Source organism: Capra hircus (genome assembly GCF_001704415.2).
Source record: "Capra hircus breed San Clemente chromosome X unlocalized genomic scaffold, ASM170441v1, whole genome shotgun sequence".
Lineage (NCBI taxonomy): Eukaryota > Metazoa > Chordata > Mammalia > Artiodactyla > Bovidae > Capra > Capra hircus.
In genome coordinates, this window is record NW_017189516.1 from 14,092,671 (window position 1) to 14,114,646 (window position 21,976).

Sequence of the window (21,976 nt, forward strand, 5' to 3'; positions counted from 1 at the left end):
TCTGTATGCATGGTAATTCATTTTAGTTGTATCCGACTCTTTGTGACCCTAGGCGCTGTAGCCCACCAGACTCCTCTGTCCTTGGGATTCTCTAGGCAAGAATACTGGATTGTGTTGCCATGCCCTCCTCCAGGGGATCTTGAACCAGGGATTGAACTCTCGTGTCTTATGTCTAATACATTGGCAAGCAGGTTCTTTACCACTAGCACCACCTGGAAATGGTTTTCTACTAGAACCATTATAAGCCTGAATGTTAGAGCATTTTTTGTTGTCCCGGAGGTCTTTGAGACTCTCCTCATTACTTTTCTTTTTTTTCTTTATACTGCTTTGCTTCAGTTATTTCCACCATTTTATCTTGCAGCGTACTTACTGTTCTTCTGTCTCAGTTAGTCTCAGTGATTAATAGTGTTTTCCTGGTATAATTTTCACCATTCTTTGACTTTTAAACCTTCCCTGTCCATATGTTTTAGCTGTTTCTTTTGTATATGTTATACAGCTTGATGTTAAAAATATGATATCTGAAAGTTTTATTTTAACTTGAATGATAATTCTATGTGCATTTATTATCAATAATTATATTTTAAAATTTATTTCTACCATCTTATTTTGTGCCTTGTTCATTTATCTCTTGTTTTCTTTCTCTCCCTGCTTTGTTTGAGTAGATCTTCTCCCTATGCACACCATATTCCTTTTTTTCCTGTGCTTGTCTGGAAATTAGTGGCTGCATTTTCATTGCTTTAGTGGTTGCCCTAGAAATGTGAATATTTTAGTAAAAATTAATGTAATAAAAATTACTCTGCATTCAATGGTTCAACAATAGTCATTCTTTCCTCATTTATATGATGTTAATGTCTATGAATTAAGTTCTCTTTTATTAATTGTATTAATGTATTAGATATCATGATATTGCTCTATAGAATAAATCTTTATTTAAATTTATGACATTTTAAAGTATTTCTCCTCATTATTCTTTATTTTTAAAAAGTTATTTGTTTTTAATTGGAGAATAATTACTTTACAATATTGTGTTGGTTTCTGCCATACATCCAAATGACTCAGTGAAGGTATACATATGTCCCCTGCCTCTCCAATTTCCCTTGCACCTCCTGCCCCATCTCACCCTTCTAGATTGTCACAAAGCATTGGATCTGAGCTCCCTGCATCTTCCAGCAATTTCCCACTGGCTATCTGTTGTCAGACTTTATTTTTTTGGGTTCCAAAATCACTGCAGATGGTGACTGCAGCCATGAAATTAAAAGACACTTACTCTTGGAAGAAAAGTTATGACCAACCTAGACAGCATTTTCAAAAGCAGAGTCATTACTTTGCCGACTAAGGTCCGTCTAGTCAAGGCTATGGTTTTTCCTGTGGTCATGTATGGATGTGAGAGTTGGACTGTGAAGAAGGCTGAGCGCCAAAGAGTTGATGCTTTGGAACTGTGATGTTGGAGAAGACTCTTGAGAGTCCCTTGGATTGCAAGGAGATCCAACCAGTCCATTCTGAAGGAGATCAACCCTGGGATTTCTTTGGAAGGAATGATGCTAAAGCTGAAACTCCAGTACTTTGGCCACCTCATGCGAAGAGTTGACTCATTGGAAAAGACTCTGATGCTGGGAGGGATTGGGGGCAGGAGGAGAAGGGGACGACTGAGGATGAGATGGCTGGATGGCATCACGGACTCGATGGATGTGAGTCTGAGTGAACTCCGGGAGTTGGAGATGGACAGGGAGGCCTGGCGTGCTGCGATTCATGGGGTCGCAAAGAGTCAGACACGACTGAGAGACTGAACTGAACTGATGTATATGTTTCAATACTACTCTCAATTCAACCCACCCTGTCATTCCTCTACTGTCCAGAAGTCTGCTCTTTGTGTTGGTATCTCCTTTGTTGCTCTGCAAATAGGTTCATCAGTACCATCTTTCTAGATTCCGTATATATATGTGTGTGTATATATATATAATAGTTGTTTTTCTGTATCTGACTTACTTCACTCTGTGTAATAGGCTCTAGCTTCACCCACCACATTAGAACTGACCCAAATGCATTCATTTTTATAACTATGTAATGTTACATTGTACCACAACTTCTTTATCCATTCATCCTCATCATTCTTGTTTGGCTCAACATATCTTCTTGGATGCAGACTTAATTCTCTGATCATCTTTCTTTACTGGGGGGTTTTATTTCTCTTTTGTTCTTCAAGGTTTCTTTTGGTTTGCAATGCTAAATTGGCAATATTCTTTTGCCTTCTCTTGTGGATTACTTTGCTGGTTTTAATAAAACAGCTATAAGTCCAATTTTCATTACTTTTTATGTAATCTGTCTTTTCTCTTTGTAGGTTTTTCAGATTTTCTTTTTATTCCTAAAGCTTTTTACTTTCATAACAATATTCTAAGTGTGACTTTTATCTATCTTATTTATCTTATTTGAAAATTTGGGGGGGGTTGTTGGGGGGTTTCTTACTCTATGCATTGATATCTTTTATAAACTTTGGTATTTTCCCAATTATGACCTCTGGAAATATTGTCACTTTCTCATTTTCTGTGTTATTTTCACCCTGGAATTCTGACTAAATATGTTAGACCTTTCAGTCTATACACCATACTTTTAAACTTCTGTTATGTTTTATCTAACAGTGTTTTTGTGATGTATTTTACATAATTCTCATGTAACTTCTAGTTAACTAATTTTCTTCTTAGTTTTGTCGTTTGATTTCTCATTTTAGGGGATATTTCCCCTTCAAGCTTCTATTTTCTTTTAATAATGTGTTAATTTTTGATAGCCTTTTGTTCTAACATCATATTTTTATTTCTATAAACATTTTAAATTTACTTATTTCTCACTTTATTTCTAGTAAATCTAAGATCTTTGTGAATTTGTGTCTATAGATTTTTTCTACTGACTATTGCCTATGAAAGTTGTTATGCCTCTGAGTTTTATCATGCTTTTTGAATACCAAGAACCCATGTTTCTTATAAGTTTCTCTTTATTGTGAATTTTATGAGACAAGACTTCAAAGTGTGTTTTCCAAATGGAATTTGTGTTAGCTTTTGCAATTACTACCTGCTGAGAATAAGAAAGAAGAGGTATGGTGTAGTGTCATGATTTCCAATGAAAGGTACTTTTACTCATGCACGTTTGAACTTATTAACACAAGTATACTCTATATGACAGTATGGTCAAGAGAGTGATATTTCTACTGAAATAGTGAAACATGGCTGAGATGCAACCACTTTAATATGCATGGTGGTTCATCTGCAACTTTCAATGCCCTATCTACAAAGTAAGATGACAGATTCTCACATACATTAAAAGCAGAAAAAGGAAGAATATAATTAATGAACTTGAATACCAAATAAGTGGTTTTATGCTCTATTTTTGTAATGGTAAAGCAAGGGAAAAAAAGACTCAAGAGTCATGTTAAAATAAAAATTTATGTAACTGTTTGAAATTATTATTCTTTCATATTTCTATTTCAGAATAAAAATTAATTTTACATATACACGTATATGTACAATTTATATGTTTATATTCTTCGATAAATTAAAAGCTTCATTTCAGTTTACTAAATTTTGCTTTTTCCAAACTCATGTTCATATTTGACGTCTTTGAAGTGTATAATTCAAAATTCTAGTATTTTTGGAAGTGTGACACAAATCCTTAATGCTTGAGGAACGTTAACTAAGGAACAGTTAGGAGTCCCTCAGCATATTTCTAATTCAACCTTTCACTTTGGGTTGAGGAAGATGTGAATAAAAGAATGAACTTCCCCCAGCCTCTACCTTAACATCATATTTTATAACATTTATCATTAAGAAGGTTAATTACTATCAGTATATAGATGTAGAAATAGAGTCAGAAAGGAGAGGTAGATCCAGTATTTGTGCCAAGGTCTAAAATTTAGGTGAATCTGTGGTGAGGCAGGAGGTATAAGAACAGAAGAAAATTTTGTATATTACTGGAGCATCCTGACAGAAATTCTCTAAATTGTTCCTAGCATTTCTATCATCCACTGTTAAAAATTTAAAAATACTTTACAATATTGTATTGGTTTTAACCTCCAATTAAAATGAATAAATTTATATTTTAAAAAAAGAAGGAAAAAAATTAAAAATAAAACTAAAAATGAAATGGCCCTGTGAATGTCCAAGATAATTAATAAAGTAGAGTTTACTCCCAAACTAGCAACCTAGGGGAAAATAGTATTTCTTAATTAGAGACATTGCTATTTTTGTGGTAACATACAGTAACATTGTTAAGAGGAGGAATTTTGTAATAAACCGTCCAGGATTACAATTCCAGCTCTGCTTCTTATCCTGCATGAGAAGCCTTAATTAAATTTCTCAGTCTCTATACATTAAAGTTCTCATCTGTAAAATAATGTTAATAAAACATTTACCTCTTAGGGCAATTGTGAAGATTAAATTAGATAATACATTTAAAGTGCAGTGCTTCCAATTCTAGGTATACCTCTGCAAATGGCACAATTTTGTTCCTTTTAATGGCTGAGTAATATTCAATCTTATATACGTACCACACTTCCTTATCCATTCATCTATTGATGGACATCTAGGTTGGTTCCATGGGTTGGCTATTGTAAATAATGCTGCAATGAACATTGGGGGTGCATGTGTCTTTTTGATTTGTGGTTTTCTCAGGGTATATGCCCAGTAATAGAATTTCTGGGTGAAATGGTAGTTTTATTCCTAGATTCTTGAGGACTCTTCATACTGTTCTCATAGTGGATGTATCAATTTACATTCTCACCAACAGTGTAACAGTGTTCCTTTTCCTCCACATCCTCTCAAGCATTTAGTGTTCGTAAATTTTTTGATGATTACCATTCTGACTGGTGTGAGGTGATATTTCGCTGCAATTTTGATTTGCATTTCTCTAATAATTAGCAAAGTCAAACATTCCGTGTGTTTGCTGTCTTTGAAGAAATAACTACTTAGATCTTTGGGTTGTTTTGTTTTTTGATATTGAGCTGCATGAGTTATTTGTATACTTTTAGAGCTTAATCCTTTGTCAGTTGCCTCATTTGCAAATATTCTCTACCATTTTGAGGGCTGTCTTTTTTGTCTTTTTTATGTTTTCCTTTGCTGCTTAAAAGCTTTGAAGTTTAATTAGGTCCCATTTGTTTGTTTTTGTTTTTATTTCTGTTACTCTAACAATTGGGTCACAAAAGATCTTGTTGTGATTTATGTCAAATAGTGTACTGTCTATGTCTTCCTCTAAGGATTTCATTGTGGCTGGGCTTTAATTTAGATTTTTAATCCATTTTTAGTTTAATTTTGTGTATCATGAAAGGGAGTGTTCTAATTTCATTCTTTTACATAAAGCTGTCCAGTTTTCTTAGCACCACTTATTTAATAGGCTGGCTTTTCTCCATTGTATATTTTCACCTCCTTTGTTATTATTAGGAGACCATAAATGCATGGTTTTATCCATGGACCTTATATTCTTTCCCTATGATATGTATTTCTGTTTGTGTTCCAATACTATACTGTCTTGATTACTATAGTTTGCAGTATAGTTTGAAGCCAGGAAGCTTAATTGCTCCAGATCTCTTTTTCTTTCTCAAGATTGCTTGGGGTCTTTTATATAACCATTTTTCACAATATAGATTTTTCCAGCTCAGAAACATGGTACATCTCTCCATCTTTGTGTCATCTTTGATTTCTTTCTTCAATATGCTATCATTTTCTGACTTAGATCTTTTGTATCCTAAGATGCGTTTATTCCTAGCTATTTAATTCTTCTTCTTCTTCTTCTTCTTCTTTTTTGTGGTGTGTGTGTGTGTGTGTGTGTGTGTGTGTGTGTGTGTTAGTTGCTCAGTCCTTTCTGACTCTTTGCGACTCCATAAAGTGTAGCCTGCCAGGCTCCTCCATCATTGGGATTCTCTAGGTGAGAAACTGGAATGGGTTGCCATTTCTTTCTCCAAAGGATCTTTCAAACCCAGGGATCGAACCCAGGTCTCCTGCATTGCAGCAGACTCTTTACCATATGAGCTACCAGGGAAGCCCAACTTTCTTGCGATAGTAAGTGGAATTGTTTCCTTAGTCCCTCCTCTTGATATTTTGTTGTAAGCATATAGGAATTCAAGAGAGTTTTGGGTATTAATTTTGTGTCCTGCAACTTTACCAAACTTATTGATAAGCTATAGTAATACAGAGTGAAGTAATTCAGAAAGAGAAAAACAAATATCATATAATATTGCTTACATGTGGAATCTAGAAAATGGTATGGTGAACTTATTTGCAAAGTAGAAATAGAGACACAGACATAAATAACAGACATATGGATACCATAGGGAAGAGGAGGTGGGATGATTTTGAGATTGGAGTTGGCATATGTATATTACTATGTGTAAAATAGATAACTAATGAGAACCTACTGTATAACACAGGGAACACTACTCAGTGCTCTCTGGTGACCTAAATGGGAAGGAAGACTAAAATATCAAGGATATATGTATATGCATATCTGATTGACTTTGTTGCATATTAAAAAGTAGCAGAACATTGTAAAACAAATATATTTCAATACAATTTTTTTAAAAAAGCTTCACATGCCTTATTCCCATGCCATATAAATGTGACATGTCATTATTATTAAGATGATAACAATGGTAAATATTATTTTGAAAAAGAACATTTGGTCTTTAGTGTCATTTTAGTGATGATGGATAAATCAACTTGGCACAATAATTTTAGAGGATATTCTGGAATCATCCTGTGGTGGGGAAGAAAAACATACAACTTAGGGTCAGGAGGAGTGAGTTTGATTCATGAATTTACCACTAGCTATATCAGCTATCGTGTTACCTCTCTGTGACTCAGTATTATTGTGTATATAATAGCTGTTCTTGGAAGAACAATGAGAATATGTATGCAAAGGTACTTTGCAAAGTGATAACAAAGAGGGGGTTGTTACTGAAAGGAATAAGGACTGGATTGCAGCTCCTGCTAAGTCACTTCAGTCATGTCCGACTCTTTGCGACCCCATAGACAGCAGTACACCGGGCTCCTCCTGGGATTCTTCAGGCAAGAACACTGGAGTGGGTTGCCATTTCCTTCTCCAATGCGTGAAAGTGAAGTCGCTCAGTCATGTCCGACTCTTTATGACCCTATGGACTGCAGCCTACCAGGCTCCTCCATCCATGGGATTCTCCAGGTAAGAGTACTGGAGTGGGTCGCCATTGCCATTGCCTTCTCCAAAAGACTGGACTAAATAACCTCAATTCTGATGTTTCTTAAATCTTTTGATTTCTTTTCCTTATTCACCACTTTCCCCTCCTTACTGAGTGCATAACACTTGGTATAGAAATGACTGTGGTCTAGCAGAGGGAGGATCATACTATTGCATCAGGATATGGGGCCCAAGTAGAAGAGAGGCAAGGAGTTAGAAACAGATTAACACAGAAATGGAGGGAAATGTTCCATGTGCAAATTACCTGGTTTACTCACTCTCATTGTTGCTGTTCACTCACTCAGCCATGTCCGACTCTTCGCAACCGCATGACCTGCAGCACAACAGACTTCCCTGTACTTCATTATCTCCCAGAGTTTACTCAAATTCATGTTCATTGAATTGGTGATGCCATCCAACCATCTCATCTTCTGTCATCCCCTTCTCTTGCCTTCAATCTTTCCCAGCGTCAGGGTCTTTTCTAATGAGGCAACACTTAACATCAGGTGATTCAAATCCTGGAGCTTCAGTTCCAGCATCAGTCTTTCCAATGAACATTCAGGATTGATTTCCTTTAGGATTGACTGATTTGATCACCTAGCTGTCCAAGGGACTCTCAAGAGTCTTCTCTACACAGTTCAAAAGGACCAATTCTTTGGTGCTCAGCCTTCTTTATGGTCCAAATCTCAAATCCATAAATAACTACTGGAAAAATTATAGCTTTCACTATACAGACATTTGTCAGCAAAGTGATATCTCTGCTTTTTAATATGCTATGTTTCTCATAGATTTTTTCCAAGGAGCACCTATTAATTTCATGACTGAAGTCATCATCTGCAGTGATTTTGTAGCCCAAGAAAATAAAGTCTGTCACTGTTTCCAGTTTCCCTATTTTCCATGATGTGAAGGGACTGAATGCCATAATCTTCCTTTTTAGAATGTTGAGTCTTATGCCAGCTTTTTCACTCTCTCCTTTCACTTTCATCAAGAGACTCTTTTGTTCTTCTTATCTTCCTGCCATTAGGGTGGCGTCATTGGCGTATCTGAGGTTATTGATGTTTCTTCAGGCAATTTTGATTCTGGTTTGTACTTATCCAGTCTTGTATTTCACATGATATACTCTGTATAAGCTAAATATGCAGGGTGATAATATACAACCTTGATGTACCACTTTCCCAATTTTGAGCCAGTTCATTGCTCCATGTCTGGTTCTAACAGTTGCTTCTTGATCTGCCTACAGATTTCTCAGGAGTCAGGTCACGTAGTCTGGTATTCCTATCTATCTCTTGAAGAATTTTCCAGTTTGTTGTGATCCACACAGTCAAAGACTTTGGCATAGTCAATAAAGCAGAAGTAGACTTTTTTCTGGAACTCCCTTTCTTTTTCTATGATCCAATGGATGTTGGTCATTTGATCTCTGGCTCCTCTGCCTTTTCTAAATCCAGCTTCTAAGTTGAAAGTTCTTGATTCACATACTGTTTAAGCCTAGATTGAAAGATTTTGAGCATTACTTTGCTAGCATGTGAAATGAGTGCAGTTGTACAGTAGTTTGAACATTCTTTGGCATTGCCCTTCTTTGGTACTGGAATGAAAACTGAATTTTTTCCTTTCTTGTGTCCACTGCTGAGTTTTCCAAAGTTGTTGGCATATTGACTGCAGTACTTTAATAGCATCATCTTTTAGGATTTGAAATAACTGCTGGAATTCTATCACCTCCACTAGCTTTGTTCATAGTAATGCTTCCTAAGGCCCACTTGACTTCGCATGGCAGATTATCTGTCTCTGAGTGAATGATCACACCATCCTGGTTGTCCAGGTCATTAAGACTTTTTAATGCAGTTCTATGTATTCCTGTCACTTTTTAATATCTTCTGCTTCTGTTACATACATACCGTTTCTGTCACTTATTGTGTCCATCTTTGCATGAAATGTTCCCTTGGTATCTCTAATTTTCTTGAAGAGATCTCTAGTGTTTCCCATTCAATTTAGATTTTCTGAGTAATCAGCAAGGTTGGCCTTGGAGTACACAATGAAGCAAGATAAATGCTAACAGAGTTTTACCAAGAAAATGCACTGGTCAGAGCAAACACCCTCGTCTAACTACTCAAGAGCAACTCTACACATGGACATCACCAGATGGTTACTACCAAAATCAGATTTATAATATTCTTTGCAGCCAAAGATGGAGACACTCTAAAGAGTCAGCAGAAACAAGACTGGAAGCTGACTATGGCTCAGATCATGAACTCTTTATGGCCAAATTCAGACTTAAATTGAAGAACATAGGGAAAACCACTAAGCCATTCAGGTATGACCTAAATAAAATCCCTTATGATTATACAGTGGGATTGACAAATAGATTCAATTGATTAGACCTGATAGACAGAGGGCCAGAAGAACTATGGATTGAGGTTTATAATATTATACAGGAGGCTGTGATCAAAACTATTCCCAAGAAAAATAAATGCAACAAAGCCAAGTGGTTATCTAAGGAGGCCTTAAAAATAGCTGAGAAAAGACAAGAAGCAAAAAAACAAAGGAGTAAAGAAAGACATACGTAACTGAATGCAGAGTTGCAAAGAATAGCAGGAAGAAATAAGAAAGCCTTAAGTGTACAATGCCAAGAAATATAGGAAAACAACTGAATGAGAAAGACTAGAGATCTCACCCACATTACCTAATGTCACTTCAGTTCAGTTGTCACTCAATCGTATCCAACTCTTTGCGACCCCATGAATTGCAGCATGTCAGGCTTCCCTGTCCATCACCAACTCACAGAGTTCACTCAAACTCATGTCCATTGAGTCAGTAATGCCACCCATTAATCTCATCCTCTGTCATCCCCTTCTCCTTCCACCTTCAATCTTTCCTAGCATCAGGGTCTTTTCCAATGAGTTAGTTCTTTGCATCAGGTGGCCAAATTATTGGAGTTTCAGCTTCAGCATCAGTCCTTCCAATGAATAGTTCTGTAAAGTTAAGGTTATAATGGCCATTTTATTACTTTTGAAAGCAATTTTGTTGCTATTTATTGCAATTTTTGTGCAGTCTATACCTTAGGAACATATGGCATGGCTAATTCCAAACCAGGAGAAACTGTTTTCCACAGCTACATTTGAGATTATTCAGGTATAACTATTAATAATGCATATTTTGGTTAGAACAACCACATAAAAGAAGAAAATATGAGGAAAGCTACTCCAATTCCATCACCTCATTATAATTACTGTTAGCTTAGAGATATATTTTTTCTTAGACCTTTTGTCTCTGATATTTTCACATAATTTCAATTATAGATACCACTTTGAGCTCCAGTTTTAATAGATAAATAATTTCTCATTTTGATTGTTTTCACATTTATAATATTAAAGGCTATAGAGAATTTCAGTAGGAGATTGTGGTAGGATTTTTTTTTTATCCTTTTGCTGTTTTTATACTAGCCCCACTTGCTGTATAGGTGAGGACAGTAAGGCTCAGAAAATTTAATCAGTGTTCCAAAGGTCCCATCATTAGTGACAGTCACAAAACAAAGACAGATATTTGTTTTAAATTCTGTTGTCTTTCCACTAGACATCTCTGCATTTGTTTTACACAAAGTCAAAGGATGAGAAACTGAAGAAATCTTTATATTATCCTACAGATAAAGGCAAAGGGAAGATAAAGAGGTGAGAGGTTGGGTACAGAACAGTTCTCAAGGTGCCCGTCTAGCCAAAGTCTCTGGGTTTCATCTATGGAAGAGGCCAGCATCTTCCTTAACACGCCAAAATATTTCATTTATCCTCTAGTGGTGGATATGATTTGAAAATCAGCATGGAATCTGATCTGTTCATCAGTGACACTTCTGTTTTCCTCTTTTATGGGAAGATTATGGTTGTATTCTTGTCTTTTGACATTCAGCCCTCAGTCTCACTAATCCTCTTTGATACACCAAGTTTGTTGAATTCCATGAAGTGGTTGCCCAGAAAGCTTGGAATAGACTTTGAGGTTGCCAGATCTCTTGGATTTAAAAATACCAGTTCATTTGGATGGTGAGAGTGCTCAGTGAGTAAGTTCTGGATCCAACTTACTGGATAGAACCCATTCAGAAGGATTGGGGAATTTGGAGGCAGCATCAAGGAGGCCAAGAAGGAAGATGCCGAGCTCATTATGAACATACCAAACTACACCAACATATATAGCAACTCTTCATAGAACAACCTGAAGACTAGCAGTCTCATCTACAACTAAGACTGTAAAAAAAGAACAATATGGAGCTGATGGGAGGGGAGAAGTGATCTAGCTGGATCCCACACTCCTAGTGCATAATCCAGAAGAGAAAGGGAAAATCAGTCTTAGGAATCCTTCCTCTAGAATAAGGAGTTTGAGTCCCATATTAGACAACCCAGCCCTGGAACTGACACTGGGAAGACAAGGCCCATTAGTTGACTTGAAGTGGGGCTTACCAGAGAGATGCCAGAAACTGAGACTCCTCTCTTGTAAAATGCAAATATAGACTTGCTTTCTCCCAATACCATCACAGAGGCTGCAGATTGAAAACTGCTTCATGCCCTGGCCACTCTCCAGGACAACCCCAGTGCATCCCTCAGCCCACACCAGGTTCTTGCTCCATCCCATTCTGCTCTGGCATTATTCCTCACTAAGGCAAAAACTGCCATTGTCAATGTGCACACATGCTCTGAGGAAGGAGCAGAGCCAGCTCAGGTACCAGCGTCAACTCTAACTAGGACAGAGACAGCGATTGACATCATGCACACATACATGCACCAAGGAAGGAACAGAGCCAGCTCAGTAGTGCAGTTCCAACACCTTGCCCCCCAGCTCTGCCTCTACCCAAGAGGCATATACCTGGAAAAAGCAGAACTATCTGAGAAATGCAGCCCCAACCCTTCAGGCCCTGGCCATTCACTCAAACAAAGCAGAGACTGCCATCACATCAGAGAAAATTCCCCATGGCTCTTCTCTAGTCTCTCAGACTCTGATTCTACCCACCCCCTCCAAAAAAAAAAGCAGTGATTGTCATTGGGCCTAGTAGAAGACAGCTGACACCTGGCTTTGGCTGTAGCTCATCTGACTCCAGCTCTACCTCCCACCGACACAGTGGCTGCCAGTGCACCCCTGGAGAAGATTGAGACCATTCTTACTTCAGTTCCAGCTCTTCCACCAAAGCCAATGGCAGATGCAGTCTTCTAGGGGTGCTCTCACAGAAGAACACACCTTCAACACTACAACAGGTAACTATTTCACCTAATTTCATAGAGACAGAGAAAGTTGAACAAAATGTGAACTCAGAGGAAGATATTTCAAACAAAAGGACAAAACAAAACCCCAGAAACTCTTAATGAAACCAATTAAAAGTCTACCTGAGAAATAATTCAAAGTGTAGTAATAAAAATGCTAAATGAACTCAGGACAAGAATAAATGAACACAGTCAGAACTTCAGGAAAGAACTAAGAAATATGAAAAAGAACCAGGCACAGCTGAAAAATACAGGTATGAAGAAACTGAAGTTGAAAATATACTAGAAATAAATAAAAACAGGTTAGGTGACATGGGAGAATGCATAAGTGATCTGCAAGATATAATGGAAAAAAAAAAAAACCCGATCAAAGCACCTTAGAAAAAAATGAAGATATTTTAAGAGATTGCTGGGACAACATCAAAGATATTAAAGACAAGATGAACCCAAAGAGACCCATACCAAGACATATTGTAATTAAAATTGTAAGAGGTAAAGATAGAATTTTAAAGGCAGCAAGAGTAAAACAAAGAGTCACAAAAAGGAAACTCCCATAAGGTTATCAATTGATTTTTTAGTGGAAACTTTGCAGGGCAGAAGGAAGTGGTATAATATATTTAAAGTGCTGAAAGGAAAAAACCCTACAATCTAGGTACTAGACTCTAAAATACTCTACCCAACAAGATTATCATTCAGAATTCAAAGAGAGGTAATTCCCTAGACAAGCAAAAACCAAGAGTTCATCACCACTAAACCAAGCTTCCAAGAAATATTAAAAGATCTTTAAGCATAGAAGAAAAGATTGTAACAAGAAATAAGAAAATATAAGAAGGGAAAAATTTCACTGATAAAGGCAAATTATAGTAAAGCAATTAATTAACCATTTAAATAAGCCAGTACAAATGTTAAAAGACAAAATTGTAAATTCAACTGTAACTCTAGTAAATAGTTAACAGATTGTCTTGATGATGTAAAATATTTCATCAAAAATACAAAACATGTAGGGAGAAAAAAATGTAAATCTTTAGAATGTGTTTTAACTTAAATGATGATTAGTTTTAAACAAGTAGATATAGTTACAAGTCAACATATATAAACCCCATGGCAACTTCAAATGAAAAACTTACAATAGATACACAAAAATTAAAGAGAAAGAAACTCAAACATAACACTAAAGAAAATATTCAAACCATGATAGAATTTTAGAGTAGAGGTTAAAATAAGAAAGGAATAGAGAAAAACTGAAAAAACAATCAGAAAACAAGTGATAAAATGACAATAAGTACATAACTATCAATAATCACTTTATTTGTTAAGGATTAAATATCCAGTAAAAAGGCACAGCATAAAAATTTAACAAAGAAAGAAGATCTATCTATATACTGCTTACAAGAGACTCACTTCAGGTCTAAAGGCATACAGATTGAAAGTGAAGGGATGGAAAAAGATATTCCATGCAAATGGAAACAAAACAGAAGTTGTGGTAGCAATACTCGTATCAGACAAACTAGACTTTCAAACAAAATCTATCATAAAAAACAAACAAGGGCATTATACAATGATAAAATGGTTAATCTAAGAAGAGGATAGAACATTGTAAGCATGTATGCACCTAATATAGAAACACTGAAACACAAAATAAAATATTAACAGACATGAACTGAGAAACTGAGGGTAATAAAGTAAGAGCAGGAGACTTACATCAGTAGACAGATGATCTAGACACAAAATCAATAAGGAAACTGTGACCTTATATGACACATGAGGCCCAATCGACAGAATAAATATCTACAATATATTCCACTCCAAAACAGCAGAATGCATATTCTTTCCAAAGTGAAAGTGAAACTGCTCAGTCGTGTCCGACTCTTTGCAACCAGGGATCAAACCCAGGTCTCCCACACTGCAGGAAGATGCTTTACTGTCTGAGCCACCAGGGAAGCTTTCCAAGTGCACATCAAATGTTCTTCAGGATAGATCACATGCTAGGCCACAAAAAAAGTCTCAATAGATTTAAGAAGACTGATATTATCTGAAACATTTTTCTGACTACAATAGTACAAAACTGGAAAGCAATTACAAAATGAATATAGAAAAAAACACGAACACTTAGAGACTAAACAATATTCTACTAAAAAAATTGATGGGTCAACAGAAAAATAAAAAAGGAAGTCTGAAAATACATTGAGACAAACAAAAATAAAAACACAGTTTTCCAAAATACATGGGATACAGCAAAGCAATTTAATGAGGGAAGATTATAGGGGAATAGACCTACTTCAGTAAACAAGAAAAATCTCAAATAAATATCATAACTTACCACCTAAAGGAATTAGAAAAATAAGAGCAAACAAAGCCCAAAGTCAGCAGAAGGAAGGAAATAATTGTCAGAGTGGAAATAAAATAAAGTTCCCTCCACCCCCCAAAATACACAAATAATAAAAAAGGTCAATGAAACCAAGAGCTGTTTTTTTGGAAAGATAATCAATATAGATAAATCTTTAGCTGGGCTCATTAAAAAAAAAAAAAAAAAAAACAGAGAGAGAGGCCTTTGATATATTGTTCCAGTGAAAAGTCTAGTAAATAGAGTAATCATATATAAAACTCCATCCCAAGACAGGATCCTCTTAGAGTTCTGACTGACTTCTATGGGGAAGATAGCACTGTCTCAGCAAATTTACCGCAAACTCCTACCGTATTGTTACAGTAATACCCTTAATGGGAAGAACTATTGAGTCCACTGCTCAATATACTTCCACAGACTTTTCTAAAATTACAACCCCAAAGAATTCCCAGGAGATGCTTCTTGACCTCAGAAATCCACAGTCAGATATAAGAAGGCTGTTCCATGTCATGCTTCATGATTTTCCTTCTGGGCAACTGCTCTTGTAACAGAAACTCAAGAAGATAGTTCAAAAATATTTTTCAAGTCACAGCCAACAGAGTGGCTGAAGAGAATAGCAGGGGCAGATGTTGCAGGCCTATATGACCACATTATAGTATCAGTAGCTGCTGCAGGGCCAGCAGCTTGGCCAAAGAGAGCAACAGGGACAGATGTTATTGGGCTATCTGCCACATTCTGGCTGAAGTCCAGGGACAAGCAGCCTGGCTGGGTAGAATAGCCGAGGCAGGAGCTACAGACCTATCTGCCTCCGTTTTGATATCAGCATCAGCCACAGGGTCAGGTCAGCAGCCTTGTTGAGGAGAACAGTGGGGGCAGGGGCCACAGGCTTATTTACCCATATTTAAATATCAACAGAAGTTGCAGGGTCAGCAATCTGGCTGTATAGAACAGAGAGGTTATCTGTTCATATCCCAGAAGAAGCAGCAGCAGCACCAGGGCGATCAGCCTGGTCTATCGCAGGAAAAACAGCAGTACTCTGCATTGGATGAGCAGAAGCCACAGATGCTATAGGCCTATATGTTCACATCCCAATAACTATAACAGTTAAATTCAGGAGGCCAACAGTCCCTGAAGGCTGAAGGCATAGTGGCTAAAATCTTCACAAATTTTTTTTTGAAACCCATGAGTCAACAAATTTAAGAAGCCCAACAAACTCTAAGTAAGATAACTGCAAAAGTGAACCTTACTGAGACACATTATAATTATGTCAAATGCCAAAGTCAAAGAAAGAATATTGAAAGCAGTAAGAGAGAAATGATTCATCCTGTAAAAAGGGTTCTCTATAAGATTATCATCTACTTTCTCACCAGAAACCTTGGTGGATAGAAGGCAGTGTAATGATATACTTAAATGTTGAAAGAAAATAAAAGTGTCAACTAAGAATTCTATTATGACGTTTCCAAATAACAACAGCTGATGAAATTCAATGCAATTAAATAGACACTATATAAAATGCTAAAGGGAGTCCTTCAGGTTGAAATAGAAGGATGCTAGAAAGTAACGCAAAAATGTAGGAAGACAAAAACATTTCTGGTGAAGGTAAATATATGGGAAAATATAAAAGCCTGTATAAGGTAACTCTGGTTTGTAACTCCACCTGATTTTCTACAAGGATTAAAAGGCAAATGCATAAAAATAATTAGAAATACATGTTATTGTTCATATAATATATAAAGACAATAATTTGTGTCACTGATTACCTCAAAGGAGGAAATAGATGTGTAGGTGTATAGTTTTTTAAACAAATGAAGTTAAATTGGTATCAATTTAAATTAAATTGTTATAATTCTTTTTCAGTTACTAAGTTGTGTGACTCTTTGTGAGCCCATGAACTGCAGTATACCAGGCTTCCCTCTCCTTCACTATCTCCCAGAGTTTGCTCAAACTCATGTCCATTGAGTTGATCATGCTATCTAATCATCTCATATTATGTTGCCCCTTTTTCCTCATGCCCTCAATCTTTCCCAGCATCAGGGTCTTTTCCAATGAGTCGGCTCTTTGCATCAGGTGGCCAAAGTATTGGAGCTCCAGCTTCCACATTAGCTCTTCCAATGAATACTCAGAGTTGATTTCCTTTAGGATTGACTGGTTTCATCTCCTTGCTGTCCTTGCTTGTTATAGCTCTGGCCTGTTATATATCATCTCATGTGGAGCCACAAAGAAAATATCTATAGAACATACACAATGAATGAGAAAGGAGTCAAAATATGTCACTACAAAATCATCAAAGTACAAAGGAATGCAGTAATGGAGGAAATGAGGAACAAAAATGCTATAAGAAAGAAACAGATTGCATGATGGCAGTTAATCCTATTATAACATTAATTACTTTAAGTGCAAATGGAAAAATGTTCAAGATTTCACACGTGTGTGCTCAGTCATGTTTGACTCTTTGTGACCCAATGGATTGTAGCTCACCAGGCTCTTCTGTCCATAGAATTTCCCAAGCAAGTGTACTGGAGTGGGTTGCCATTTCCTACTCCAGGGGATCTTCCTGACCTCAGGATTGAACCCGTGCCTCCTGCATCTTTTGTTTGGCATGTGGATTCTTTACCACTGAGCTACCTGAGAAGCCCCAAATATATAGAAAGGATTCCCCAATAGTGTGTTAGTTATGTGTAAATGATTTTAACTCTAGTAAAAAAAATTAAAAGACAAAAGTATTAAGAGTAATAACTACGATCATTAACTAATGGATATGGGAGAACGAAATGGCAACTCACTCCAGTATTCTTGCCTGGAGAATCCCATGGACAGAGGAACCTGGCGGGCTACAGTCCATGTTGTGGCAAAGAATCGGACACAACTGAGGAACTAACACACACACACACACACACACACACACACACACAATACAAAATACATAAATTATGATATCAATAACAAAGTTTTTGGGTGTGAGTAAAAGTGTAGATTTTGTGTGAGAGGGACATTAAGATGATATAATCTTAAAATTGATTACTATGATTTTTGTAAGCCCTGTGATAATCACGAGGAAAAGAATACTTATAGAAGATATGCAAATATAAAAGGTAAGAAATGAAAGCATATCACTACAGAAATCCTAAAATTACAAAGGAGGACAGCAAAAGAGACAATAGAAGCAAAAGAATTATGAAAGTATTAGTCGCTCAGTCATGTCTAACTCTTTGGAACCCCAGGACTTACCTGCCAGGCTCCTCTGTCCATGGAATTCACCAAACAAGAATACTGGAGTGAATTGCCATTCCCTTCTCCAGGGGATCTTCCAAACCCAGGGATTAAGCCTGGGTCTCCTGCAATGCAGGCAGATTCTCTACCATCTGAGCTACCATGGAAGCCCATATAAAGAACTATAAAACATACAAAAAAAATTAAACTGGCAATGGTAAGCACTAATCTATCAATAATTACTTAAAATATTTTAACCATATATTTTATTTTATTCAATATGCTTGAAACATTATCATTTCAACATGCAATAAATATTAAGAAAGTATAAAGGAGATATTTTACAGTTTGTCTTTCACACTGTTTTTAAATCTGCTGTGCAAATTTACAGCTCATCACAATCCAGAAGCCAACTTTTCTATTCTGGCCTGGTTTAAAGGGGATAATTGCTCAAATAAAAACTATATTTTTAAGGTTCAATATATTATGAATTTATATATGTAGAGTGGAATGATTACTACAGTCAGGAGAAATAACACATCTTTTCTTCACAATTACGTTTTCTGTGTGTGCAATGAGAGCCCATGAAATCTACTCTCAACAAATTTCCAGTATTCAATACAATATTATTAACCATAATCATTTTGCTATACATTAATTCTCTTGTTTATTCATCCTATGTAACTGTAATTTTGTAGCCTTTGATGAACATCTCATTTTCCCCACCTCCCAACCCTGGTAACCATGTTCTAATTTCTGCTCTTATGTATTTAACTTTTAGATTACACATGTAAGTGTTATAATGCAGTTTTTTTCCTTTCTGCATCTGACATTTCACTTAGCATAACAACTTGCAGGTTCATTCATGGTTTTCCAAATGGCATGCTGCCATATGAGAGCAGATATATCTAATTTCCATTCCTTGGGCTATATATCCAGAATATTAAATGCTGGATATCTTAGTTCTATATTTAGGGTGTTTTTTTTTTCCTTTGAGAAATCTCCCTTCTGTTTTCCATCAAGGCTGTACACAAATTTACTTTCACACCAACAATTCACTTTTTGCTTGGAGAATCCCATGGAAAGAGGAGCCTTGTGGGCTTTAGTCCATGGGGTCTCAAAGAGTTGGACATGACTGAGTGATTAACTCTTTTCACTTCTCAACAGATATGAGATAATATCTCATTGTTGTCTTGATTTGCATTTTCCTGATGATTAGTGACATTGAGTACTTTGCTAAATTTAATTTTTATTTTATATTGGATTATAGCTAGTATACAATGTTGTATTAGTTTCAGGTGTACAGCAAAGTAATTCAGTCGTACATATTCATATATCCATTATTCTTTAGATTCTTTCCCCATATAGTTTATTACAGAATTTTGAGTAGAATTCCCTGTGCTTTATCATATTCTTTGGAAAAGTATATATTCAAGTATTTTTCCTGTTTTTGTAACAGCTTGATTTTTGGCTGTTGAGTTGTATGAATTCCATATATATTGAAATACTAACCCCTTATCAGATATATGCTTTGCAGCTATTTTCTCCTAATCCCTACGTTACCTTTTCATTTTGTGATTATGTTTTCTCTGCTTACAGATTGTTTGTAATTTGATGTAATTACACTCACTTATTTTTGTTTTTGTTACCTGAGCTTTTGTTACCATATTAAAAAAAAGTTTCTTAGGCCAATGTCAGGGAGTTTTTCTGTATGTTGTCATCTAAAAGTTTTACTGTGTATTTTATGTTTTGTTTAGTTTATTTTTAGTTGGTTTTTATGTCTTGTATTAGATAAGGGTCCAGTTAAATTCTTTTGCATTCCCAACACAATTTATTGAAGACTACTCTCAGAGACATCACTTTGCCAACAAAGGTTCCTATAGTCAAAGCTCTGGTTTTTCCAGTAGTCATATATGGATATGAGAGCTGGACGATAAAGAGTGCTGAGCACTGAAGAATTGGTGCTTTTGAATAGTGGTGCTGGACAATACTCCTGATAGTTCCTGGGACAGCAAGGAGATCAAATAAGTCAATCCTAAAGGAAATCAACCCTGAATATTTATTGGAAGGACTGATGCTGAAGCTGAAGCTCCAATACTTTGGCCACCTGATGTGAAGTGCCAACTCAATGGAAAAGACCCTGATGCTGGGAAAGACTGAGGGCAAGAGGAGAAGGAAATGACAGAGGATGAGATGGTTGGATAGCATCATTGACTCAATGGATGTGAGTTTGACCAACTCTGGGAGAGAGTGAAGGACAGGGAAGTCTGGCATGCTGGCATTGCCAAGAAAAGTATCAATAACCTCGGATATGCAGATGATACCATCCATATGGCAGAAAGTGAAGAAGAACTAAAGAGCCTCTTGATAAAAGTGAAAGAGGAGAGTGAAAAAGCTGGCTTAAAATTTAACATTCAATAAAGGAAGATCATGGCATCTGGTCCAATCACTTCATGGCAAATAGATGGGGAAACAATGGAAACAGTGAGACACTTAATTTTTTTTTGTACTGCAAAATCACTGCAGCCATGAAATTACAGGATGCTTGCTCCTTGGAAGAAAAGCTATGACCAACCTAGACAGCATATTAATAAGCAGAGACATTACTTTATCAACAATTGTTCATATAGTCAAAGTTATGGTTTTTCCAGTAGTCATGTATGGATGTGAGAGTTGGATGATAAAGAAAGTTAAGTGCTGAGGAATTGATGTTTTTGAACTGTGGTGTTGGAGAAGATTCTTGATAGTAACTTGGACTGCAGGGAGATTCAACCCGTCCATGCAGCATGCTTGGGGCTGGTGCATGGGGATGACCCAGAGAGATGTTGTGGGGAGGGAGGTGGGAGGGGGGTTCATGTTTGGGAGCACATGTAAGAATTAAAGGTTTTAAAATTTTTTTAAAAAAAGAGTATTCATTGGAAGGACTGATACTGAAGCTGAAGCTCCAATACTTTGGCCACCTGGTGTGAAGAACTGACTCATTGGAAAAGACCCTGATGCTGGGAAAGACTGAAGTCAGGAGGAGAAGGGGCCGACAGAGGATGAGATGGTTGGATGGCATCACTGACTTGATGGACATGAGTTTAAGCAAGCCTCTGGAGTTGGTGATGGACAGGGAAACCTGGTGTGCTGCAGTCCATGGGGTCACAAAGAGTCAGACATGAGTGAGGAACTGAACTGAACAGAGCTGAAGTTCCACACATATTTTTGTATGGCTTCAGTATCAATGTGATGCTGGTCTCATAAAATAAAATTGGAAGTATTCTCTCTACCCTTATTTTTAGAAAACTTTGAGAAGGATTGGTATTCTTCTAATTTTGTTAGAATTCAACCAGGAAACAATCTGGTCCTGGACATTTCTTTTTTTTTTTTTTTTTATTACCTCAATCTCCTCAATTGTTTTCTATTATGTCATGATTCAGTATTGGTAAGCTAGGTTTCTAGGAAATTATTTCTTCTAGGTTATCAAATTTGCTCACATATTATTTTTCATGATAATTCCGTATGACTCCTTATGGGCATTCATTGTAATTAATTCCTTTTAATTTCTTACTTTATTTATATGCGTCTTTTCTATTTTTGCCTATTTAGTCTACCTAAGAGTTTATTAACTATATTTTTTGTTAAATCCTTTTAGTTTTTATTTTTCTGTCATTTCTCATTCTGCATTTCATCTATTTCCACCTTCATCTTCAGTTTTTTCTTCATTCTGCTAAATTTGTTTTTAGTTTGATATTTTTACATTTTTGAGGTGAAAGTTAGGTTGTTTATTTCAAATCTTTTTTCTTAGTTAATGTAAGACAGATTTGCTATGTATAGTTTTCTTGGTTGGCACTCTTTTTTATTTCAGCACTTGGAATATATCATCTCTCTCCCTTTTGGTGTGCAAGGTTTTTGCAGAAAAAATTACTCATAGTATTATGGATGTTCCCTTGTATCTAATAAGTTGTTCTATTCTTGCTGATTTATAAATTACCTCTGTTTAATATTTGACTTT